This window comes from Aulonocara sp. 'chitande type north' Nkhata Bay, linkage group LG12, assembly GCF_057382095.1.
Source record: "Aulonocara sp. 'chitande type north' Nkhata Bay isolate Kocher_YH1m ecotype deep benthic linkage group LG12, A_spYH_male_GT1.1, whole genome shotgun sequence".
Classification (NCBI taxonomy): Eukaryota; Metazoa; Chordata; class Actinopteri; order Cichliformes; family Cichlidae; genus Aulonocara; species Aulonocara sp. 'chitande type north' Nkhata Bay.
In genome coordinates, this window is record NC_141355.1 from 23,976,509 (window position 1) to 23,985,701 (window position 9,193).

The window sequence follows — 9,193 nt, forward strand, 5'->3', positions numbered from 1 at the left end:
AAGTGTTGCCGAAGGTTCTACAATGCCTTTTAACTATACAAGGCCAAGACCTGTTAACTTCCCATTATCATGACTGACCACAACTGGTAGTTTATCTTTGCCAGCATAAAAATGGTTTGTTTTACTGTATTCATCAATACTCAAAATAATAGTAAAGTCCAACGAATGGAGCCTCCTGGAGCCATTTCTAAACAACTGCAAATTCCAAGATCATCAGTTCAAAGAATTAAGTACAAATTATTTTGGATATGTCACCATGTTGGCAAGGTCTGGAAGAAGCCCAAACTGTCACCCTCAAATAAGAGGAAATTAGTTAGGCTCAAGCCTCCCATGAACTGGAAACTGCTGACAAACTAGCATCACCGTCTACAGTGAAGTCCGTCACCATGAACTGAAAGGGTGTTGACCAAGAAAGAAGCCCCTGAGCCAAATGACCTTCAAGGTTTAATGAAATTTGCAGTTGTCCACATGGACAAGCTAGGTGCCTTCTGGATAAAGGTTATGTGTTCAGACAAGACAAAGACTGAGTTGTTTGGCCTCAGTGACAAACGGGATGTTTGGAGTATTGAAGGAGAGGCTTTTAAACCTCAGAACATTGCACCAGCTGTCAAGCACGTCGGTGGTAGCATCGTGATGTTGGGCTGTTTTGCTGCCATTGGTACAACGCTCCCAACACACATCAAAACTGGCTTTGGAAAGGATAAAGCAGGCGAACACTAAGCTTCATCCCAAAGCTCCAACCTCAACCCTGTTGAAAATTTAGGGACTATGCTTAAAAACTGGGTCCATGTCAAGAAAGCCATAAATTTACATAAACTCTACTAATTCTGCCAAGAAGTGCCATCAAATGCCAGAATTATATTACAAAGGTAGTTGGCCAAGATGCAACTTAACGTATATTTAACCAAATATTAGTGGGGGTGTATGCATATATTTGAGCTTGCAGGTATACCGTATGTCAATTAGAGAAAATCCAACATAAATTCAAAGTTGCGTGCACCTAGTTCCTGTTTTTTAAAGTTATTAAAGATGTATGGCGTACAGTCATTCCACCCTGGAGAAACAACAGTTCAAAGAAATCATTAGAAGCCCCAAATTACCCTGACATTCATACCATGATGAGCATATATACATTTCTGACCTGATATAATTCCACACACAGTTCATCATTTTAAAAGGAGTCCCAGACACCTGGAATTGTAGAAGCAATATTACAGTAATAGCCAAGACTCATTAAGGGTTAGTAACCTGCAGACACAGGATTTTTTCGTCTACGTTGGTTGGCTGCTGACTGACTGTTGGGAGCAACCTGGGGTTCGGTGTATTGCCCAAGGGCAATTTAACATGAAAAGAAACCAAAACAAAAAATCTGAGAATATCAAGCCACAGCTGCCCACAGTTGTTTTAGTAGAAGTTCAAAAAGAGCAAGCAGACCTTACAACAAATCAGCAGTTCTTATTCACTCAGTCAGTATGGGAATATTGATTGTATGCTCTCAGCAACAAGGTAGAGCTCAGTTCAGACTTTGGTAGATGGAATTTTAACTGTTTGTCATCAAAAATGAAAATTACTGCACTGCACCCAAGTGTTAACTTTCTGACCGGTTTTATAACACAATGTACAACAGAAGTGAGGTCCCTGTGTATTAAATGTCACATAATTAAAAACTATACCACCTTGTAGTAATTTTGTTACATCTAGGTTTATTTTTGTGCTATTGCAACAATACAAATGCACCTTTATATCTTTTGTTTTTATCTAATACTTCATATAGCTATGTTTATTTGTCATGAAGGTTCAGTCTTCTTTGGGAAGGAGGATACCAGCCTTGCGCAGGTTTTAGGAAAGATGCTTTACAAATATTTTCAGCTGCCCCTTTCTGTAGGGGATATGCCACTCTACATTTATCTTCAAAATGCCAGAAATATGTTCCATTAGATTCAAGTCAGGTAGTATACTTGCTCAGCTTACAGTTTTGGGTGAAATCTGGGTTTCAGTGTATTGCCAAAGGGCCTTTTTTTTTCAGTTTTTAGATTTTTTTTTCCCCTTTTAAAATGCTCATATATATTTGCCAAAGTGCTTTGGGTCATTATCATGCTGTAATCCTCCTCTTCTGGTGAGCTTCTGGAGACTAATCTGGTCAGCTGGTATTTTGGTAAGGCCACAGGCACTCATGGTGCAATCTATAAATGCCATCTATACATCTACATCTACACTGCAGACTTCTCCCACAATTCCACCCAGTGCTTCCTGCAGAAGTTCTCTGATGACTCTGCAATAGTCGGCCTCATCACTGATGGGGACGACAAGGAGTACAGAGGACTGACTCAAGACTTTGTGGACTGGTGCCAGCTGAACTACCTCCAGATCAACGCCAGTAAAACCAAGGAGCTGGTGGTAGACTTCCGCAGGCACAAGCATTCTCCACTGCAACCACTGAACATCCAAGGTATGGACATTGAGGCTGTGGACAGCTACAGGTACCTTGGTGTTCATCTGAACAACAGACTGGACTGGACTCATAACTCAGACGCCCTCTACAGGAAAGGGCAGAGCAGGTTGTACCTGCTGCGGAGACTCAGGTCGTTTGGGGTGGAGGGCCCACTCCTGAAGACCTTCTATGACTCTGTGGTGGCTTCTGCTATCTTTTATGGTGTGGTCTGCTGGGGCGGCAGCATCTCTGCTGGGGACAGGAAGAGACTGAACAGGGTGATCCGAAGGGCCAGCTCTGTTCTAGGATGCCCTCTGGACCCAGTGGAGGTGGTGAGTGACAGGAGAATGGCGGCTAAGCTGTCATCCCTGATGGACAACGTCTCCCACCCCATGCAGCAGACTGTGACAGCACTGAGCAGCTCCTTCAGTGGGAGACTGCGGCACCCACGGTGTGGGACGGAGAGATTTCGCAGGTCTTTCCTCCCCACTGCTGTCAGACTCCACAACAAAGACTTTAACTGAACAAACACACACATCCACACATGTGCAATAACACTAAGTGCAATAATCTTTTCTGGCATCGTTGTATTTTTACTCAGTTGTATATAGCATTCGTATTCTATTTTTATCTTATTGTATATTTTTATTCTATTTTATTCTACTGTATATAGTATATTATTTTATTCTATTCTGTACAGCTGTGTACTGTATTTATTCTTATTGTATTCTAATTTTTGCGTCATAACTTTTGCACTGTCCACTTCCTGCTGTGACAAAACAAATTTCCCACGTGTGGGACTAATAAAGGTTATCTTATCTTATCTTATCTTATCTTATCTTATCTTATCTTATCTATTCAACACCACTACCACCTCTATACTATGACTACATTTGTTATGGCTGTGTTGATTTGTGGCACACACACTGGAACCCATTTGAGATGAATAAGTGCTCTTATTTTCCCAAAATATATCTTTTTATATTTATGTGTTCTTGCTCTTGCAAGCAAGTGTATCTGTAACTTGGATAATCTTCAGAAGTTGTCCAAAATCTCACATAAACTCTTGTGCTAAGTGTGAATCACTTGCCCGTCTGTGTTTTTGTCAGCGGTGTCATTTTGTGGCTATGGCTTTGATGGCTTGTTCTACACCTCCTGATTACCGCTGAGACCGTCTTTCTAATGACTTTCAGCTGGTCACCAATCTTCACTCAGCTTTTTCCATTTTTGTGAGGTCTCACGATCAGATTTAACAGTTGCCCTGAAAATGGTTCTGTGTGAAGCCGTGATGTAAACGTGCAGGCAGACACAGCCTATGGGTCTAGAACTGAGGAATTTTATAACCGTGTTCATGCAAAAGGGGACCTGTAAATGATAAATGGACTGTGACTTATATGAGACATATGCTTTTCTGCTCAAAGTGCTTTTAGACTAACAGCTACCCTCTCCCATTTATGCACATCCATGCAGTTCTTTATTGCCTTAAATCCTTTCTACCTATCATGCATCAACTCACACGGTATCTTTCCCACAGACACTTCAACATGCGGACAAAACAACAAGTTGACAACCTACTTTACTGCTCAGTTTTAATTCAGTGATTGAATTTTTAATTAATTTGTTTGTGTTTTGATTGTGCATAAGAGAAAATACACCACTCTGCCAACTTAGAAAATAATGCAGTTATGGAGAGGTGACACAGTTTTAAATTATTTGACATTTACGTCGTATGTTACTTACTTCCAGCCCACACTTTATGTAACAAAGAGGGCTGTCAAAGATGGAAGAAATGACCTTTTTACATTTTACATTTCTGACAACGTCAAAGCAAGCTCACGCTGGACCAGGTATGCATGCCGACAAAAAGAAATGATGACAAAGAGGCAAATTTTGCACCGATATACCACTGCAAAGCCTATACCTCTCTCATATCTCACTCAAAGAGGACAGCTGACTAAGTCTTGCATGCAGTTAGCAGTGGCAGTCCTTTTAAAGGAATGTCTTTGTAGGGTCTCAGTCATCCAGGTGATGGTAATCTAAGGAGCTCAGAGAGAAAAGCAACTGGACTTCCTCTCATCTCAGAAGCTTCTTCAGTTCTAATGAGCGAAGTTGTGGCTCTGTAACACAATCAGAACAACATATACACTCTGACGAGTTAACAGGTCTTTATTCTGTGCATATTTCCCTTCATAATATGTAGTTTATCACTGATTATGCTTCGAGTCTGAATCACAGGCCTCCAAATAATACACACTCTAATAATCCATAATCTAAGCTGAGTTAATGCCTTTTCTTTTAAGTTGTCCACATGTGTCTTCTAAAGCAGTCTGACCGTTCCCCTGTAACCTCTGACATCAACAAGGTTTTGCCCATAGAACTGTAGATTTTCTCTGTTTTGGGCAATTCTTTGTGAACCCTATGGTTGTGTGGGAATATTATCAATGAAATCTTAATTCTCTGCACTATATTTCCATTGTGACATAATAAAAAAAAATAGTTTGATTTAGATGATTCAAAAGCTTCTTTTCAAACCTAACCAGTGTCAGGGTTGGCAGTTGGGATAAGTAGAGCTTGTAAACAGCAAAAAATAAGCTGAACTGCAATAAAGTCTGGTGTCTGCATAATGAGGCTCAAGGATCACAATTTAGTTCAGTCCTGAAAGAAGTGAAATTATAGGCAAAACCCAAAGGAGGTTTCGAGTTGTGACATTATAAATCAGTATAAAAGTTTCAAACTACTTGATAGTTATACTGTACATTGCCACTAAAGCCTAAAACGCCTATCACCAAGCTTGGGGAGGATAGTGAGGTTTCACTTTGTTTGGCCCAGTGAGGAACTCAATGGTTCCATCTCCTGGACAAATGCAAATACACAGGAAAACACCGAGTTAGAGAGACAGAAATGAGAATAAAACAGCAGCAGCCACTAACAAAGCCATAGATTTTTCAGTACTGTCATCAATTAATGTTTTGTTAATAACCTAATGAATATATTAACTAATCAACAAGGTAAGTTTTCTCTTTCTCACCAGGCTGACTCAGACTATGACAGACAAGAGACGAGATAGCCTTAACATTAGCCTTGTTCCAAGAAATTATTTTTCGTACTCTTCATTTTAATCTGTAGAAGCAAATCAACCAGACTGGTGGTTTAGAAAATTGCGGAGCTTAATGAGAAAAACAGTAGGCTGCCCTGAAGTCAAAAGACCGTGACGTGTTTTAGAGGAACTAATTGGTTCTTTCTCACCACACCATGAAGATCATTAAAATGTCAATACAAATTAATTTCAGTTTGGTTTTGAATAGAAACAAAGTTTTAAGTTCCCCAACACCTCTGGGTGCTGTCATCATCCACCTTTACATATTTATATCAGTTACACTTGTTGAAGCATTGTTTTATTGCCATGTTTTATTAAAAATGTGTAGGAAAATTAATCAGGCATATACTTTTGATTTTTTTTTTTTTTTTTGGTGAACTATATTACACTACTTGTATTTTTACAACAACAGAATATGATTTTTGCTTGTTTGTTTGTGTTTCAGAAAAAGAGATCGTTCAGGAGTCTGCGAGATGTTTCAGGAAATCATAATTAAAAAACAAAGAAAAGAAGAGAATACTCAAAGTGTGGGTTTTACAAATATGCTGTAAACTTGCACATTGTGTACCATATTTAATGTGGATAGCAGTGATTTACAGTGTCCACTAGTGGCAGGATCAGACTCCTGCATGCAAGTGTGTAAAGAACCAGAACATCTGGGTTCATTGTTCCACCGGTTCATATCTGTACTTGAAATTCCAACTTCCAAAATGCAGTCAGACGTTTGGGTTTTGCAGCAAACAACAATTTCACAATAACTCACAGTCACAAAACTGGAGACAATTACAGAGTAAATGGTTTATTTGCTTAAGCATAATAACTGTTACTGACCTTACTTTAACATTTCTGAGCCAAGTCCCTGCGGTTCAGCTCAGCAGACAGCATCCACATTCACAGCTCCCGTAGTCTGATCGCTCGCAGCCCGAGGCTGCAGCAGCACCGAACTACATATGGTGTAGATTACTCTCTAAACACTGCAATGGCTCACCAAGGGGCTGCTTCTTACAACCTATTTAATGATTTACACACCACACAAATGTACAAGTAGATGTAACATCACCAGCAGGGAAAAATTTTTTGTTTGTTTGTATTTCGGATGGGGCAACAAGCTCTAATGTAGCACGTCCTTTGAAATATTAAAGTCCTCTATAATCTTCCTATAAGTGCAAGATAATTATGGGCTACATTCATTCACGGGCTATTTTGTGAAAAAATAAAGGTTTAATTCAGCAGACTGAATTAACTTTGACGTGGTTGTTGTGTCTGATGTTTGTTCATCAGTGTGCAGAAGTGTGTTCAGTGTGAAAATTGAAGTGTTTTTAGCTTTTCCTTCTCTGTGCTGACCTGAAATCTAAACATTTAACAGAACTGGTGAGCTGGTTTTGAAGAACAAAAGTGTGTAGTTTAACTTGAAATATATTTGCATAATACTCGATCAATGAAATGTCTGATGTATGGTTTTATTGATTTATTTATTCATTTTTTTATTTCTGGAAATGTCTAATGGTGATCTCCAAAATAAAGAGAACGAAAAGTGAAGTGGTCGTCTCTCATTTATTGAGTTTAAAGGATGCTCATGAATACATTAGCAATAAGAAACTACACAACCTGCCCCATCAGTGTATATCTACCTTATAAAACATGAGTGTTGGCAACTATGTGAGTCTAAACTTTAACTTTAAATAGCACGTTAAACCCATAGGTAATGTAAGCATGCTAACATTGTTACACAAGCAGAGCAAGATGCTGATATTTAGCATGTAAGACATCATCTTAGTGTGCTAGCATGCTAACATTAACTACAAACACAAAATGCTGATGCTGGAGATGTTAGGAAAAAAAATGTTTTAGCTAGATGAAATATGGGGCTCACCAACAGCACAAGTCAATATTATCTGGTCCTCGTGGGTATGTTTACCAAAATTCATTAAATAGCTAATGAAATATTTCAGTCACAGTGTGTCCAATACAGCTGTTCTGTCAGATGCTGTTGGTGTCACAATGATACACACAGGGTGTCCTTTGGTTCTGATGCCACTGGCTGCACCTAGAGTGACAGCAGAGCTCCTTCAAATATCTAAAAAGTCAGTGTCAGGAGATCTTAGAGGTCCTAGTAGAGTTTGTTTGTCAGCTGTTTTGGGGGCATTGTGCTTTTTTTGCTTTTCACTTTTCACTTTTTTTAATTTGTTTTTTACGCATTGCTTGTTTAGGTCTAGGCACTAAAAACGATTTGGTTATGTTTACACATAACCAAATAGTATCTTGTATTTGTTACAAGATACAGAACTCTGCTATAGCAAAAAAAAAAACAACAACAACTTTTGTTTAAGTGGGAGAATAAACTACTTGTAAATGCATAAAAACAGATTGAAGGACAACTTCCTGTCCACCTCCTGTCAATCTTAGAGATAGTAATTCTCTAATTAAATAATGATTCTGCACCAGCATGTATCCTAAATCAGTAAAGTAAATTGCCTAAAAAAGAAAGTAGAGTTAGGGATCTCAGTTTCAATTTACTCACTCAATTCTTGAGAAAATGACCCAAAATTAAGAAAATAACTTGAAATTTTAAGACAACGCGAAATTTTGACTTATGCATGGCCTGTTTTCTTCTTTTGAGACAGTACGTGGACAAGGCATTCGACCGTGTCCCTCTGGGTGTCCTGACAGAGGAGTTGGGGTGTCTGGCCTGTTGCTACGGGCCATACAATCCTCATACAACCTTTGCAAGAGCTTAGTCCACAGGGCAATAACTCATTTCTGATAGGTGTTGGACTCCGCCAGGGCTGCCTTTTGTCACCAATCTCTTCATAATTTTTATCGTAGCCAATTGGCAGAAGGCTTTCACTCAGGTGGTCTCAGACACTCATCTCTGGCTTCATCTGGTGACAGCCTCCTCCTCACACTGGAGCAGTTCACAGCCGAGTGTAAAGCAGCAGGAATGACAATCAGCACCTCCAAGTCTGAGGCCGTCAGCTGGAAAAGGTGGAGTGCCCACTCCGTATCAGTGACAAGTTCCAAGTGGAGAAGTTTAAATAGCTCGGGGTCTTGTTCACAAACAGACAGATTGGTGCAGTAGCTGCAGTGATGTGGACGCTATAGCGGTTCATCGTGGTGAAGAGAGAGCTGAGTGTAAAAGCAAAGCTCTTAATTTACTGGTCAGTCTACATCCCCACTTTCAGCGTTGGTCAGGAACTTTGGGCAGAAGAGATTGCGGATACAAGCAGTGAAAATGAGCTTTTCCCGAAGTTTGACTGCTTTCTCCCTTAGAGATAGGGTGAGGAGTTTAGCCATCTGGGGCTCAGAGTTGAGCCGCTGCTCATCCACATCAAAAGGAGCCAGGTGAGGTGGTTCAGGCATCTGATCAGGATGCCTCCTTGGTGAGGTGTTCAGGGTATGTCCCACCCGGAGGAGGATATTTATCAGCTAACGCCTTGGTGTTCCACCGGAAAGGCTGGAGGAGGTGGCAGGGGAGAGGGAGGTCTGGGCTTCTTTGCTTACGCTGCTGCCCCTGTGACCCAGCCCTGGTTAAGCAGAAGAAGATGATGGATGGATGGATGGATGGATGGATGGATGGATGGATGGATGGATGGATGGATGGATGGATGGATGGATGGATTACATTAAATGGGATGTAAGTCAATATTGTTTTCAATTCAATTTCA